General features: G+C 39.6%; 1 protein-coding gene and 1 non-coding gene across 3 annotated transcripts in view; both read right to left on the reverse strand.

Annotated features, from left to right (window-relative positions):
* Positions 1-16186, reverse strand: part of RNF220 (ring finger protein 220) — a 227805-nt gene that overhangs the window by 169488 nt on the left and 42131 nt on the right. The gene's annotated exons all lie outside the window — the stretch shown is intronic.
* On the reverse strand, positions 10128-10291 carry LOC129150412 (U1 spliceosomal RNA). The gene has a single exon (XR_008557158.1). It is a non-coding gene; the product is annotated as a U1 spliceosomal RNA (small nuclear RNA).

Here is a 16186-nt window from a genome sequence, read left to right on the forward strand (position 1 = left end):
AGAGAAACCCTCTTATCCAACGCACTGGTTGATGATCCCAAAAGCCCTATAAAGCACAATATCATTTTTAAAAGATATAAATTTACCTTGAATATTGTATTTTAACTTAAAAGATATAAATGTAGATTCATTCTCCAGTTTTTTTATGTTAGGCCAAGGAATGTGTCTGTTGACTGGCTTTCCAGATCTTTCCTGCATAAATCACACTCATAATACATTGTCTATAATTCTTGGTTTCAGTTACTTTTTTTTTTTTTTTATAGTGGAACAAGAACTTAAAGAGATTATAGTACAGATTCCTAGATTGTTGTGATGTTTTCCCTCCATTAATCTTACCCATACCTCTTTCAACAGCAATTATTTTAAAAACTCACTTTAGTTTTCAATGTGGTTTTCATAAAACAACAACAACAAACATCATGCTTTCTAATTTTATATGTTGAGTTTACAAAATATTTAATGAAATTAAGTAATTACAATAACCACCACCACTGGCATAAACAGGCATAGGAACAAATATATCCAAGTCTTGGTAAGCATGCAAGTCAGCTGTGGGAGTAGCAGTGGAGTGACCGTACTGTATAACAGCAAAATCAGAAGTAACCATCACCCGAGTGTACGTTGTAGGATCAGTGCGTTTTTACACAGGGCATAGAGTGTCGGTTAACCCAGTGGTCGGCAAACTCATTAGTCAACAGAGCGACTACTGGGTTAACCTGACAAGTAAGTTAAGTGGAAACTGGTAAAGAGAGCTACTATATTATTATTGTCTTTGTTTCTACCATTGACCTAGTTGCAGGGCCCACCTGTCTTCTTAGCTGATACCCCCTGAAGGAAATCATCTTCTAGTTAGGCTTGGTTCATTGGACAAAGAAAGACATGGACTCCCCAAGGAACAAAGCCTGACAGGTTGAAGGAGATTTTAACATATTCAGTTACTGAAAGGTTACTCTGGATTTGTAAGATTTCCTTGTCCCTGATAAACTGAGATAGAAACAGAGACAGGGAGAAAAGTTCCGCCTTTCTACGCTGTCCCTCTAACAGGCACAGCACTGTGGCGAGGAGGAAGGTCTGACTTTAATTAGTCAGACCATCACCCTACTAAACTCCACTGAAACCAAAACAAACCAGGCAGTCCCATATGTCATAAGAATTAAAGGCATAGTTCCCACTTCCTAACGATGCTTTTACAGAAACCGTTCCACTGTAAAACTTTATGATTTGAATCTTTATAGCTGCCAGAAGAGCACATGTTCACTGCCTTAAATTATAACTTAATCACGATAGAAGCTGACTTTCCAGCCCTTTGCAGTCAAGACAAGAGAGGGAAGGGGCCTACAGAACAAATTGCCTGCTACTTTTCACCCGCCTGCCTCTTCCTGGGGTGTAGAGTCCCAGCAAAGTGGAGGGGCATGAGGAAACGCACACCGCGCAGCCCAGGAAGAATTAAACGTTAGAACCGTCCAGTAAGGTCTAGAGACATGAGCATAGTCCTGGCTTCATCAGGGCAAAGTGAATGCTGCCAAGAAGGGTAAGAGTGAGAAAGGAAAAACCAGCAGGGATTTGCAGTTATCCCGATCCCACCTCCTCACTCCACTGGTCAGATGACTCTTTTCCTTAACTTAGGTTGAGCATCCTCTATTGTTGGAGACTGGGTTAAAAAAAAAAAAAAGGAGACAGAAGTAAAATCCCTCCTACCTCTCTCTCCTCAGCTCCATATGGCTAACCCATGAAGTGTGAGGAGGAGAAGATGTTGGACAGACAGGCTGAGGCCAGATCCTGAAGGGCCCTGCATGCCACACTAAGAAATTTTAATTTTATTATTTAGGCAGGAGGTAATGATTAAAGAATTTGAAGACTAAAGTACCATGATGAGATTGCAAAAAGACTCTGTATCCCAAGGAGATACACACAAATGACCTCAAAATGAAAAGATGGTCCATATCATTAGTCATTAGAGAAATGCACATCAAAACCACAGACAGATGCCACCTCACACCCACTAGGATGGCCATTAAACACAAGCAAACCAACAAACTAGGAAATAGTGAGTGTTGGCCAGGAGGAGGAGAAACTGGAATCCTCATACTCAGCTGATGGAAACGGTGGCTGTAAAAAGTGCAGCCACTATGGAAAATTGTGTGGCAGTTCCTTAAAATGTTAAACACAGAGTTATCACACGACCCAGCACTTCCACTCCTAGGAATATATCCAGGAGAAATGAAAAAATATGTTTACACAAAAACCGATACACTAATGTTCATAGCAGCATTATTCATAATGCCCAAGAGGTAGAAACAAACCAAATGTCCATCATAGATGAATGGATAAACAAAACGTACTATATCCATATGATGGAATATTATTCAGCCATAAACAGGAATGAAGTATGCCACAATGTGGATGGACCTCAGAAACATTATGCTACGTGAAAGAAGCCAGACACAAAAGGCTACATGTTGTATGATTCCATTTATGTGCAATGTCCAGAATCAACAAATCCATAAAGACAGAAAGTAGATTAGTGGTTGGCAAGAGATGGGAGGTAGGGAGGAGTTGGAAAGCACAGGGTTTCTTGTTGGGGTGATGGGAAGTTCTGGAATTAAATAGTGGTGATAGTTGGATATCATTGTGATTATACTAAAAACCACTGAGTTGTACACTTCAAAATGATTAAAATGATGAATTTCACGTGATGTGAATTTTATTTTAATTTATAAAAAAAAGACTGGAGAGGAGTAAAATAAAGACCAGGGAGACTAGTTTAGAGACCTGTTGGAATAATCTGTGTGAGTTATGATAAAAGTGAGACAGGGAAAGCCAGCAGGAATCTGACCAGAGCCTGAACTAGGACAGGAGTGGAGACAGAGTGGAGGATACAGATTTAAACATAATTAGGAGGAAAAATAATCAGGTCTTGGTGTTTAATGTGAGGAGTTCGGATGACTCAATGGGTAATGTTATCATTCATCAGAATATGGAACATAAAAAGAGGAGGCGTGTGTTGGGAGGAAAAGATGGACATGATAACTGTGAGGTGCTTACAGGGGCTTCATTCATTTAGGCAATATTTAATGAATACCCATTAGGTGCCTGGTGAGACTGTCCAATTAGCAGCTGGAGACACCTTTTTGGAATTTGATACAGAGTTCTAAACTCGGTAGATATTTTGGGATTAACAACATAAAGAGACGCTGGAATTGTTAAGGGAAAAATGTGTAAATGAGAGTGAAGAAAGCTGAAGACAATCTTTGAGGGTTAGGATTCCTTAAAAGAGACCAAGATAAAGTAGTAAGAGGCAGAAAATGCAGAATTCAAAGAAATATAGTTTGAAAAGGAAGGCAATAATGTCAGCAACACCAAAGTGAGGTCTGGTAAAATAAAGGCTGAAAGTATCCATTGGATTTAGTAGTTAGGAAGCCTTATTGGCTAAAGGTGCAGTGATGAAAATCGACACTGGACTACAAAGGTTTGGAAATGAATGGGATCTAAGGAAGCGGAGACAATCATTCTCTCCACAAATATTTATTGAATGTCTGCTATGTGTCAGGCCATGATAGGGAGGAAATCCTTCTTGGAGACTTGGAAATAATGGGAAGAAAAGAAATAGGACAGTACACAAAGGAGAACATGGACATAGAGGAAAAATGGGAAAGCTGGGTGGGTATAGTTAGATAGTAAGAGAAGTTTAAGGTGGTCACGAGCTCTGAGTGATAAGGTTCATGGTTTGGCCATGGGACTAGATAGGGAAGTGAAATGGTGATCAAGGTCTTTAGAAACTAATAAGCCACGAAACTTTAAATGTAAGATATTGGAATATTCCATTCAATAAATGAGCAGTGAAGAGTCAGAATATAGACAAATGACAGAAGAAAGAAGGAAAAGACATTAGAATAGTAAAACAGCAAAGGCCTCAAAGAAGGGAGAATTGTGTTTATCCTTTTTTCCCCCTTTATTACAAATAAAAAAACCTGTATATCCCACTGCCAGCTGCATAGAGGACACTCCATAATTAAATGTTGCCAACTGATTTGTCCTCTTAAAAGCATCTCATATTTGGCATGTTCTAAACTGAACTCCAATTTCCTCCTAAACTTAGTTCTCTTCCACTGTTTTCTGTTTCAATGAATGATACCATCATTTATCCAGTTAGTAAATACCACTGACATATTCCTTCCTCTCTGTCACTCTTCAGATCTAATTCATCATTAGGTCTTGTCCATTTTACTCCTAAACCTCTGTCACATTTGGTCATATTGTTCCACCTCCAACACTCTAATTTAAGCAACCATCCTCTCTTGTCTATGGTACCTGCTTCCTAACTCACCTGTGCACATCTGCTCTTGCCTCCTTCCATTCCACTCTCCACTTGGTAGCCAGAAGGATAGTTTCAAAATGTGAATCTGATCGAAGTACTGGTCCTCTTCCTCTCCATCCCCAAACCCTCAGAAGGCTTTCCATTGCGCTTAGGGTTATGACTAAACTCCTTGAGGTCAGACTCCTTTCTCCTCAGCCTGGCCTCATATCACACATTCATCCCATCTCCGATCTTTTCCATCGCAGGCCTTGTCATGAGCCCTCCTGAAAGGGCCTTTGCACCTGCTGTTTAGCACAGGCCCAGTATGCTTCCTTCTTGTCTAGTTAAGCTCCTATTCACCCTAATCAGCTCTATTTTTCATATCATACCCTTAGGCTTTCCTAGTCTACCACAGTTGCAATTTTACATTTGTTTGAATAAATATTTGATTAATCTCTCTCTCCATGACAGGGGCTGTGCCAGATACATAGAAGGAACTCTGTAAATATTTATTGAATGAATGAATGATACAGTAATAAACTTGTTCAGTGTTATTAAGTGGCAAATCTGGGACTGTGTCCCAAGAGACGATGTAATAGGTGGGAAGTTTGAAAGATGAGCTAGCTCCAAGATCCCTGCCATTTCTGAGATTCCGTGCTTCCTAAGCGAACTTTCCTTATTTTCCTTGCCCTTCTCTCCCAGGTCTTGCCAACACCCCTCCATCTGGTACCATAGGAATTAAAGACCCTAAAGATTGGAAAAAATTAGTTCTTTCAGATGGTAGAAATCTTTCCTTTGTTAGATGCTTGAAAGAAACCCCTTAACAAAAATCCCTTAATAATCGGTCACTTCGTCTCTTCTTAAACAATTCTAATAATAGAGCACAATTTTTTTTCTGATTTTTCTTTTCTTTAGTAATGTATGACTTAAGCCCATTTTTCATATACTTATCGGCCATTTGTACTTCTTTCTAAACTAGTGCTTATATCACTGACCTACTACTTCTCCATCTGTCATAATTTAACTGATTTATAAACTCCGTAGATTAAGGAAAGTAGCCCTTTGCCATATTATGTTGCAAATAGTTTGTTGATCCTCTGATATTGTTTCTGTCATCTAAGCAATTCTATATGGAACAAAACTTAAGAGATACAAAGAATACACAATGAAAAACAAATCTTCCTATCATCCTCGTGCTCCAGCTCAATTTCCCTCCCAAAGACAAGTGCTATTAACAGTTTCTTGTATATCTTTCCAGAGCCAGCCTGAGCGGTGACACCATATATGTATATCTGCTTTTCTTTGCCCAGCACACACGAAAGGTATCAGTGTATTCTATGTTCTGCATCTTGCCTTTCACTTACAAGATATTCTGGAAACCTCCCCATGTCAGTATATAAAGAGAGGATAGATGGTGCCAAATTGCCCTCCACTGAGGGTGAACTAAATGACACCATCAGCAAAACATATGAACGTTTCTTTCCACATCCTTCACAAGTACAATGTTAAAAACCTCTCTTATCTCTGCCAACCCAATAGGTAAAAAACTGTCTATGCATTTCTCTAAGAGTAAAGTCGAGCATCTTTTTACCTGTTTAAAGTGCTTATGGTCATTTAAAAAGTTGTATGGCTTCTAGACCTTCCACTTTAAAAGAATTAGGATTAGGAAGGATTATTGTGATTATGAGAGAAAGATCTTTAGTTAATCTAGATCTGGCAGCCTGCTTTTCCACTGGTACTGCAGTGGGAAGGTTTCAGCTTTGTCCTTCTTTTTATCAGCAACACATCTGTGACTAAGGCTGAATTGTGAAGTAGAAAGAGCTTAGGCGTTAGGGTCATACACACTTAAATTGGAATCCCATCTTCCTTCTTTCCATATTTACTTATTGAAGTTTTACTCTGTGTCAGGCCCAGTGCAGGATGCTGGAGATTCAGAGATAAATAAAACACAGTTCTTGCCATCCAGAAGCTCTCAGAAAAATGAAGGAGTGAGGCACATAAACCAGTAAGTATAATGCAAAATACATAACAATAATGTTAATGCTGATGAGATACTAATAATAGCTGCTGGCTCGGTGGATGATGAATTGGGAAAGGTCCAGACCAGAGACAAGGAGAGCAGTCAGCTGGCTGTAGCAGCAATCTAGGCAAGGAATTCACTGAGAATGAGGAAGAATCAGATTCTAGATACAATGAGGCAACATTAGTAAGACAGGGATTTTGGTAAAAGCGAGGAATGAGGATAGACTGTCGTGACTGAGGCGAGGAAATCTCTTTCTTTGACTCGGCAGCTCTTGTGGCGTATCAGATGATTGTTCATCAAACGTCCCTCCATGTCTACCTCCACCTTCCTTGCTCAACTGATGTTACCATGCCCATATTACTTGATTTGTCTTCAAAGCAGGGCAGAATGCTTTTCCTGCCCTGCGCTGGCCACTGACATACTTCATCCAATGGAGTGTTAGCAGACATAATGCAAGCAGAGGCTCCACATGTTTGCAAAGTTGTCCTTGGCTTCTTGGGCTCTGCCATTCACCATGAGAAGAACAGGGCTTTGGTAGCTGCAGATTCAAGGAGGGTAAAGGACACAGGGAGCAGCCCTGGACCTAACCCACAGCTTGGAGCCAAGCCTGGCTGAACTCAGCCTAGGTCAGCTGCTCCACATACCTGTGCACTCAAGAAATAAATACTTACCACCTTATGGCACTGAGCTTTGGGTAGGTTTGTTATGCAATATTGTTGTGTTAAGAGCTGCTAACAAAAGTCTCCAACAGAGATAATTCTTCTTTAGGCTAAATATCCCCACTTTTTTCAACTAATCATCACATGCCTTTTCCTTTTTCATTTCTGCCGTTTCTTAGTGAGATATACCAACTGGGGCCATGTAGGAGGCACTCCCCAAAAGAATCATCAAATTAGAATTCAGCATGCACCTGGCCTTCTTCCCCATCTTCCATTCAACTCTGCCTCCATGCTCGAGCTAGCCAAATGGCAAAGGAAGAGAAATCTGAGGCTCAGTAAAAGACTCAAACTCCATCAAAAGGGGGTGGTCCTCAGCTCCTGGTTAATTCTAAAAACACATCTTATTCTATAAACCAGAAAAGGAGGCCATCTAAAATGTCTACATAGAAACGATTTATACACTAATCATCTATAGTTGAGACTCTAAAGGTATTGTTTTATATGCAAAACCAACCTAAAACTAGGAAGAAAAAAGAATATAGGGCCAGATCCAGGTTTTGTGGCATCTGAAGCACAGCATACACAACTTTGAGGACCCTCTTAAACAAACAAAATTACAAATATAAAGTTAGTTTCAAAAGTGAGTATTTATTTAGAATAACAAATGATAGCACAACAAATCACAACATTTTAAAAGTCAAGGAAGACCACAACCATTGCAAACATTTTTAATAACACAATTTAAAATTTAATTCTGTGATATACCCATAAGTGCTTATTTCCTGTAATTTCTGAGCTGCAGGCTCTTTGATTGCCTCTTTATATGAACAACCATTTCTAAGTATCATTTTCTATAAAGAAAATAGAAATATAATTGTCTTTTCCTATCATTGTTTATCAAACTTTTATTTATAATGGATGATTTAGAAAAGTTTTTCAGCTTCAAAACTCCCTATTAGTTGTTATATAATTTTTTGAGGATTATTGTGACATTTGGGGAAGCATCCATCAAGTTTCTTTCATATGAAGTTGTAAGATTTCAGGGCATTTCAAATTTTCCTGAATAGTTCTGGACTTTATTGACACTCTTTTACCATTTTATTATTGATGTCCTAGTTATGGTGGCACATTAAGATTTTTATGTTACCTTTGGCAATGTCAATATTTTGGGGTTGTATAAAATATATAGCTTCACATAAGAATGCACTCATTATTAGTAGCATTGTTACAGGTTTATGCCCTATAAACAGAAATTTTAATAAACTCTCTCATGTGATTCCAATTAAAAAAAGAGAAAATATACGATACATTTATCATTGTATTCAGTGCATTAAGAAGTATATTACTGATAGATGAGAGGTTCTGTTTTGACCAGGCATTAATAAGAACCAAAATTTCCACTTATAATTTTTACATATGTGATGATTATCTTCTGGACCATACATTTTAAGCCTTGTTTCTCCCCATTGCAGGATGTCAAAAGGCACATTCACGTCTCCTACAAGCTCTGGCCACTCACCTTCTTATCTGAGACCCAGTGAGTTAGCACAGTGGGCAGAAGCAGTATTCCTAACAGCCAGTAGTAAGCTAATTCTGCACAGAATAGGCTGTGAACTACACAAAGAGATCCCATTAAACCCAAATAAACTCAATATATTCCCAACTCAACTTCCCTTATCCAGGTCCCCAAAGCACCCACAGCCACTCCAAAGCCACTCCACAGGAGAAGTACAAAGTCAGAGTGGAAACAGTGGTCTTATTCAACTCTGATTAAGGTATTTTAATTCTGCAAATTTTGAAAATGTGACCATGTAAAAATATTGCTAAGGAAATATGTCAAGGTCTTGAAAGGAGGCCATGCAAGTAAGGGGTCCTCAAGTTTAAATTTCATTAGCTTCACAGAAAATTCACTTCCAGGGGGATAAAAATCTTGGTTTAGGCACCATCAATGGACAGCATTATTAGTCCCCCCCTTCCCCCACTAAGCAAATATTGATTGAATAGTGACTATGTGCCAGGCCCTAGGAACACAACAGTGCTAAAATGAATGCAGTCCTGTCCTCATGAGCTTATGCTTTAGTTAAGAGATAGACATTGATCAATTAAGAGCCATCCTTTAGATGAATGTCACAGGAATGTTTCTTTTGAGGGTATGCTTGTTATGCCCCAATCAAACAGATTATTGCGATTTGCTGACATGAAGTCCTGGAAAGCAAGGAGCCACTTAGTGGAAGGGTCTTCAGAAGCAGCTCTTCTCTGACCTTGTGGTTCCTCAGGGGCTCAGAGTCCGGCCACTAGGCTCTATGCCTGCCCTGACTGTTCAGCACTTACAGTGAGTCTAGTCCTCTGGCTCTAGGACCTTAGAATTGCTGGGACCTTGAGGCTAGAAAAGGCTAGCTCAGCAGGGCTTGCTCAGCAGGGAACCCAGGTCCTGAAGCCCAGCAGATGCTGGTCCAAGGGAACTGAAGAAGGACCCTGAAGTGCGACTTCTCACCCTCACTAAAAATGTGAAAATGTTGTGAGTTTCCTCAATGAACATCACTGGGAGATCCTAATCTCCCATTCATCCTGCCCTTCTTTCCTGCCCTCCACTGAGGTAACCTATTGACTTAGCTTTTATCTTCTTTTTGGTTACACATCTTGAAATACACTCATCATCTCTACTTCTCACCTCCATATTACTACCAACCCACAAAAGTCTAGCTTCTGCCACTGAAACTGCAGATACCAAGAGTTACAGGTGCTGTTACTGCCCTGTCCGTATTCTTGGCCTTAGCACTTGAGTGCACACCAGTCTTCCAACTGCCAATACCTGCATTCATTTGCTTCCTTGTATAACCAGAGTCTGCTTTGCTGCCCAAGCAGCAGGCTGGAAGTGCCAGTGAATTGATGCCCCCTAAGAGCAACCAACAACCTGCAGCAGTAGGTATATATGTACCTCAGCTCCCTCACCCCTTGAGAGTGGTAACTATGAGCTGAGTGTTCTGCACCCACTTCCAGAGCTTTCCGAATGAGATTAAGCTTTAATTGCCCACAGTGGTTGCTGGCTTGATAACTTATCATTTATTGGCTGTTCCCCAGCCCTGTTTCACTACCTCCCAGTGTTCCTTTATCTTTCAAATAAACTAATTCTTTTTTTTTTTTTCTTTAGGGGAGAGCGCGAACGCAGTCCCCCACTACCACAAATTATGCAGTCGAGTTTCCCACATTTGGGGAAATCGCAGGGGTCAGCACATCCGGAGTGCAATGGATAAGCCTCGCCCTGGGAAAACCACCTTCGTGATCATGGTATCTCCCCTGCCAGGGAATCCCAAGCTAGTACCAAGATCACCAATGGCAAACTAATTATTTCAGTCCTAATTAATTAGTCAATCAAATGTGCACTGAGTACCTACTAGGTGCAAGGCACTGTCTAATCTTAAATTCACCTCTAATTTATGTGACACTGGTAACCACTCCTTGAAGCCCTCTTTCCTTAGATCCAGGCTTCCCTGCATGTGGAGATTCCTTACTTAATTGGCAGCTCCTGCCCCACCCACTCCTTACACAGTGGTGTCCCCCAGGGTTCTCAGCTCAGCCTTGCTCTTTCTATTCAACATGCCCTTTTTTTGGTGATGTGACCCCCTAGCATGGGGTCAAATCCCACTTATTTGTCGAAGATTTCCAAAACTCTTTATTTACTTGTACTCTCTTTCTTGGGTTCCAGCTTTCTATGCTCAATTGCCTACTGGACAGTGCTATCTGGAAGAGAAAAATTCAATATATCCAATATTTTTTGTGGGGGCATTGAATAGGTTCTGTGTATGGACAATTATATAAGGAAATGGAGTAGAAGACATTGACAAGAGAGCATTTAAAAATGATGGATCAGCCCTAACTGGTTTGGCTCAGTGGACAGAGTGTCGGCCTGCAGATTCAAGGGTCCCAAGTTCGATTCTGTTCAAGGGCATGTACCTTGGTTGCAGGCACATCCCAGTAGGGGGTGTGCAGGAGGCAGCTGATTGATGTTTCTCTCTCATCGATGTTTCTAACTCTTTCTCCCTCTCCCTTCCTCTCTGTAAAAAATAAATAAAATATATATTTTTTAAAAATGATGATCAGGGGATCTAGGCTCTATAGGGAGGGAAGTGATTCTAGGAGGAGGTTGAGAAATTGGAGAAAAAAATGAAGAGTCGAAGACAGTACTAGATTATCCAATAAATAAACACATTCTCAGAACACCAGCAAAGCAAAGGGAACCCCTACAACATTTTTAGGGAAAGAATTTTAAATTTAAAAAAAATCACTGAAATCATTGCCAGGGGAAAAGTCAGAACTTTATTGGACTTCCTTACACTTAATTTTACAAGTTAGTATTGTTTGTATTTTAAATTCCATAGGGGAGCATTTTCCTTTTTGGTGCTTAAAGATTAAAGGTCTGGCCTGGGTCTAGGAAGTTGGTGAGATGAAAACATAGCTATAGTAGGAGAAGTCCCTGGAAGGATGAAGGTTGTCATCTAAGAGTAGATGCTCTCTTAACTGACCTCTTTACTGACCTCCTGGGTTCACACACTAATGGCCATAGCACCCTGAATGTTCCTGGCTAGTAGGCTACTCTCTCCCACGTCCACATTTACTTCCACCAGTTGAGTGCGAGTCATTGTGATTATTCCAAAATTTGTATATGCCAAATTATGTTACTATATTAACATAATTTAATTAATTATTATGTAAACCCATGATATAAAAAGAAAGAAAATTGTTATTTCTAAGAACACTAAACCAAGTGCTTTGGAAAGTCTCAATGAAGGTAAATTTCTTTATGAAACGCTGTTGAACTGGGTGAGACAACTAGAAAATAGTTAACATACACTGGATTTTTATTGTATATCAGGAACTATATTAAGCCTTTATATAAAATACCTATTTGATCCTCACAATAATCTCTGAAGTGAGTATTGAGGAAAGTGATGCACAAAGAAGCTAAGCAACTCGCCCAGGTTAGGAAGTGGTACATCCAGGAGATAAACCCAGGTGGTCTGTTGAGAGATTGTGCTGCTAACCACTATGCTATCATATGAAGAAAAACCTTAAAAAAATCACAATAATGGAATCTGTGCTGGGTTTATTTAACAATAAATATTTATGCTTCTTGTTTTACTTTAAAGAAGCTGAAGCTGAAATCCATGGACAATTCAATATGGATGTGGTCTTTCAAGAATCAAGGACTCCACACTTAAGGAAAGACCTTGGTCCTCTGTCTACCTGAAGATTAGCAAGTGGTAGTGTACTTATATGTTGTAAGTTAGAATAAAATATTGAAAATATATATGTAATACTGTTTATGATTTCCCATTTTAACTGACTTTGATTAATCAACCTAGCAGCAATGCTCTGAATTTTCTGTGCTTTAAAATCTAAAATTTCAGAGATAGAATAGCAACAGATGAAGAATACGTTATCTATCTAAAACACAGATCTGAATGTAACAATCTCTTGCTTAAAAACCTTTAATTTCCAAAAGGATGGTGGGGGAGGTAGGAGAGGGTAAAGAGGGGATAAAAGGTGGTGGAAGGAAACTTAACTTGGGGTGGTGAACACATAGATACAATATATATGATTTATTATAGAATTGTACCCCTGAAACCTATATAATTTTATTAACCAATGTCACCCCAAGAAATTCAATTAAAAAGAAAACACCTTTGATTTCTACCACCTGCCCACTCCCAACTAGAAAAAAATCCAAAGTTACAAACAGGATCCTGCTTACCTTTATGATCTTATCTTCAGCCAGTTCATTTACCCATACTTCTAGTCATTTACCAATTACTGCATGCCCATCCACGTTTCTGTGTCTTTGCAGTCATTTTCTTTGCCTGGAATTCTCTTTATTACCTCCTCTGATTAGAGAAACCTTACTTACAATTATTCTTCATCCATTTATTCAGCAAATAATTCTGGACATCTATTTGTGTGATAATAAATTTGTATATACAATACATAAATATATGTCCTTATTGAACTGCTAGAAGTTCTTTTCCTTCAAAGCATTTATTGCAACTCACTATTTGCTATTTATTTTTGCATTCGTTTGTTTAACGTTTGAGAGAAGGAAGAGAGAAGAGGAAGTGGGGAGGGGAGGGTAGGCACAGGTTGTTGTAAGAGTACATGTGGCTTGCAGGAAAAGGGAAATGGTCCGAAAAAAAAATTGAGGAATTAACTTTTGAAGCTCAGATGTGAAGGATAAGTGGGATTAACTGGGCAAAATGGGTTAGAGGCAGGAGTGTGTAGGGGCAAGGGGACAGCAGCTGCCAAGACCCTGAGTCAGGAGGAGGGTGTCATGTTTGAGACACCAAAAGAAGGCCAGGGTGGCAGGACTGCAGAGCCTGAGAGAGATCGCAGGGGGATGAGCCAGATTCCTGGGGCCCTAAGGCCACACTAATGCAGATGGGATCTTTATCAGAAAAACAGAGGAGCCACTGGGGAGACAAAGCAAGGGAATAATGGTTTGCAGGTTTGTGATTTAAAAAAATCTTTTTGGCTGTCCTGTAGCGAACAGAAGGGAGTGTGGTAAGTGTCGCTCCTCTCCTAAACCTTCCTTGGTCCCAGGCAGAGTTAATGCTTCCTCCCATGCACTCCCAGCAAAACCTAAAAACTCTGTGAGGGCAGGATTTGGTTGGTTTCATTCACTGCTGTATCCCCAATGCCTAAAGCAGCACCCAGCACTTGGCAGGTTCCTAATAAATATTACGTAAATAATGCATCTTGGTGATGTCATTTCTCACACTACACCGTAATTATTTTCTTACATAGGATCTCAACTCCATGGGCTCGTCCAGTGCTCTGAGAGGTAAAGGACCTTTCTTGTAAGGGGGACTAAAGGCCTACTTAATGCACTGTTAAAGCGGGGAATAAAAATCATCCAATCTGAGGGGAAAAGACATTTGTCCTGCCACCTGTTTTTTCCCCTTTTCCTATGACATGTAGTAACCACACTCATTACAGGAGTGTTGGACAAGAAATTCCATAAATTCTGCAGTGGAAAGGAACTCTTCTCTCCTAAATGAAACAGCTCCAGAGATTCATCATAATTGTATTGGCTTGAACTACCCAATAGCCTTCACTTGTTCTTTCCCACTGAAGGTCTCAGGGCCCTGCTCCCAGTCAAGAGAGTCCTTATTCTCATTCTTGAGCAATATTTTCACTAGACACCCAAGATCCCAAGGCTGAAAAGGGCTTCAGAGTCATTTCATCTACCCCTCACCCGCTCCCCAAAAACTTAACCCCCTTCATAATACTCCTTTCTCAGAACTGGCTGTCCTCAGGGTGTCCCTAGATAAGCTCAGGTGTCAACCAGGAACAGATGGCCGGTGCTAGAGCTGGAGAACTCAGAAAGTCATCCTTGATCTTCACAAGGTTTCCTTGTTTATTCCAAGAAGTTGGTGTTATATGCGTAGCTCTCTGACTAGTTGACTCCTGTCTCTGTTGCCAACTTCTTTCCTTACCCCAGTCCATGTCATTAGTTTCCAGGATTCTTTTCCCTTCTCAACTCACTCACCTTTCCATATGTGTTTCAATCTCTCCAGTTCATTCATTTGCAGTTCTAACAAACGTCTATTTCTTGCAACCAACTTAAAATAAGAGCATTCTTAACGAATTAAACAAGTATCTATCGAATCCCTATCACATTTTCCATCCCACAAATTTCTCTTTCCTTTGATAGCACTGTGAGCTCCCAAGACGTTTATAGCAGCCTCACTGCCGGCCCCATTATCTCCAGCTTCTCTCCTTTTCCAAACCCATCTCATCCCAACAATAACTGCGATCAGAACATTCCGCTTTCCAAAGCCTGCAATGGCTAACCTCTCTACTCAAATTGAACCTGGAACCACAGGCTTTCAGGATCTGGATTAGCGGTTCCTGGACCACCCCTCTAACCACAGGGCCCTCAAAGGCTTGCTGTCCGCATGCCACCAGGACATCATGACCTTAGCACTCACCATTCCCCTTTTATGTATCACTCTGCTTTCATTTCCTTTCTTCCCCTTCTTTTGCTCTCCTTTTTGTCTTTCCCATTTTCCTCCTCTCCCTTCTATGACCACCATGGGTGTCTCACTTGGGAAAACTAAATATCATGTGAGTCAACCACTTTCCAAGCCTTGTCCCTGAGGTGTCCTTCCTGGCATTTTATGATTGAGGCATGTGGTGCACCCCGTGCCCTTGCTAAGGTGAATCGGTGTGAGGAGACCAAACTCACATTCTAAAGAGACTTGACAAAAGCAAAGGAAAGAATAAAACAAACAGAAATTCAGCAAATAGAAAATGATAGGAAAACAATTTGGCAATTTCTTATAAAGTCAAACATATATTTACCACATGATCGAAAAATTCCACCCCTAGGTATATACTCAAGAAAAGCAAAAATTTATGTTCGCACAAAAAACTATTCACTAATGTTTTTAGTGGTTTTATTTATAATTGCCCCAAACTGGAAGCAACTCAAATATCCTTCAATTGGTGAATGGATAAACAAACTGATACATCCATATGATGGAATACTAGTCAGGAAAAAAGAAGGAATAAAAGAGTTTTTGAGGGTGGTAGACTCTTCTATATCCTGACTATGCTAGTGGTTATGTGATTGTATATATTTGCCAAAACTCATAGGACTGTATACTATAAGGGATGAATTTTACTTCAGTTAAATAATACCTCAATAAATACAACTTAAAAAACCCCCACCTCAAATCAAAGAAAGGAATTACTAAAGACAGATGAAGAAACAAAGAAAATATAGAAAACATGACTAGTCATACAAAAAAATGGTTCTTTAAAACACACGGTAATAAAATAGATACACCTTTAGCAAACCCAAATGAGAATAAAAGAGAAAGCAGGCAAACAATACTTGAAATTAAAAGAGGATTTAATTTTTGACATAAAGAAAATCTAACAACTGTAATATAAGCTCAGCTTTATAATTAAAAACTAAAAACTTACATAAAATTGTATGATTGTTCTAGGTAAATATAAATGCACAAATTAAGAAGAGATATAGAACCTGAGCAGGCCAATAACCATAGGGAAATAGAAATGGTAAGCAAAGATACACCATTCCCCAAAACATCAGTTCCAAATAATTTACAGATGAGTTCTACCTTCAAGCCATAAATAATTTCTGTTATTTTATTAGTACAGAGTGAAAATGGAAAACTTACAACTCAC

Source organism: Eptesicus fuscus, chromosome 9 (assembly GCF_027574615.1).
Source record: "Eptesicus fuscus isolate TK198812 chromosome 9, DD_ASM_mEF_20220401, whole genome shotgun sequence".
NCBI lineage: Eukaryota > Metazoa > Chordata > Mammalia > Chiroptera > Vespertilionidae > Eptesicus > Eptesicus fuscus.